Source organism: Lynx rufus, unplaced genomic scaffold (assembly GCF_022079265.1).
Source record: "Lynx rufus isolate CCGP_SWC_20201006 ecotype Redwood Valley unplaced genomic scaffold, mLynRuf1.p SCAF_4, whole genome shotgun sequence".
NCBI classification, from domain to species: Eukaryota; Metazoa; Chordata; class Mammalia; order Carnivora; family Felidae; genus Lynx; species Lynx rufus.
The window spans coordinates 1037715-1039835 of NW_025814856.1; positions in this window are offsets into that span (position 1 = coordinate 1037715).

Here is a 2121-nt window from a genome sequence, read left to right on the forward strand (position 1 = left end):
AAAGTGGGGGAACAGAGGGCACAACTCCTACGACCCACCAGCATTTCCTGGTAAACTGAAGTTAGCCACAACGTACCATCCCACAATTTTTCCCTAAAGTACAGAAATGTTAGTGGCATTGTGCGCTTGGATACAAAAATAAGAACAAAGGCAGTAGCACTGACCAACCGTGAAGTGCCCCAAGGCACAGAAGCACTAGAAAGGAGTACGCTGGCCGAACCACCTGAGCCTCAGACACCTGCCCAGGTGAGACGGAGCAGGGCTCTGAAACCGCACACTCCCGTGACATCAAAGACTATTCTAGGATTACTCCCTTATTGCAAGTTCAACAGGGGCAAAATCAAGCCATGCACTGCTTGGTGATGAGAACAGAGGTAGAGCTGCAAAGAAAGGAAAACAACAGCAGTCCCCAGGGACAGCACACTCACACACCACAATAGAAAAATCATACACCTGCAAATACGGCACAAAGGTCTTAAGTGCTTGTGAACACCGGAGTCACCACAGCAGCATGAAGGCGTGGAGCCCCCAACCCTGATGGAGAAGGACAATTCTGTCCTGAGACACTTTTCCCCAGGGGATGCTCTCTGGATAAAGCCCCCAGTAACCCGGGTCAGCAGGGACAGGAACGACCTGACACACTTACCACCCTCTGCCCCGAAGGGGAAGAAAGGAGGCAGAAAGAACTCGGGCATTTTACACCTGCTCAACGTGAGGCTGGCGGAGGACAGAGCCATCCGTGCTGAGCTGGACAGGGTGACAGGTCCTGCTCACAGGTGACAGGTAACATGCAGACGCCTACCTGAGCCCTGTGTTCCTGGGTGCCTTAGTTGGTTAAGTATTAAATCATGTGAGTCTTGATTTTGGTTAAGGTGGTGATGTCATGGTTCATGGGTTCGAGCCCCACATCAAGTTCTGAGCTGAGGGTTCAGAGCCTGCTTGGGATTCTCTGTCCCTGTCTCTCCGCCCCTCCCCCTGCTCACACCCTCTGCCTCAAAATAAATAAAATAAATATAAAAAGAGAGAGAGAGAAGACTCACAGGAAGTCCCCCTGGCTCACCCATGACAGGGCCACGCGCAGACCCCCCCACACCCACACTTTGTGCCTCATCTGTGATCAGCTCAGCTGCTTGTCCCCGTGACCAAGGGGCACAAAATGCTGCTGGTCCCGCTTTGCTTTGGCTTCTCTCCTTCCTCCAGACCCCTGAACGTGGGCTTGCCCTCATCCTGAGCCACAAAGCCCCTCCTGGGGACAGGGGGACGGGCTGGCCTCAGGGAACCTCCACGTCAGCACCACACCTGCTCATGCCTGGTTTCTTTCCTCCTCTCCTCCCTTCTACACGACTCTTGAGACACTCGCAGGTCTTACGCTCACAGTGTCCTCTCTGTGGATGTATCTCTTGCTCCTAATACAACAGCCCCCCGCCCCCCTGCACAGCCCTTGTCTCCAATGCAACAGCCCCCACACACACACAGACACCGTCCCCCTGCAAACCCCTGCCCCTAGTGCAACAGTCCCCTCGCCCCTCTTTGTAATCATTCTCCTCAATGCAGGACTCTCCTTACTCAGTTGGGAATCTTCATTTGACACTGGTTTGACCACCTGTCCACCACCGCCCCTTTCCCACCCAAACTTTACCCAGGCCACTGTCCTCCCTTGAATTGTGGGAGGCCCACACGCCGAGCATCCACTGAGCTGAGGAACAAGGTCCTGGGGACCTGAGCCACCGAGGCCTTCCTCCACCGCAGGGGCGGGATCCTGACACTGGACCTTCCTGCCCACCCCCCTCTCGCAGAACAGCCAAGCCTCGTTCTGTTTCACTGGCGGGTCCCTGAGATGGGAGCTGGTCCTGTTGGAATTGATTGTAATAAATCGTCCTCAGCCAGGCGCAGATTTGAATTTATCTCTCAGGTCCATCGTGAGTTCCCCGACCCCGATTCCCAGGTTTTACTGCCCCCGCACGTGGTGGTCCCCTCCTCCTTCCACCAGCAAGAGACTCAGGTGGTCACAGGAAAACCCGCACGCGGGGAGGTGACGGGACACCTGGAGCCCAACCCGAGACCCACGGCAGAAAATCGGGAGGGGACCCCAGAACCAAGACGCGGGGAGGGGACAGAACG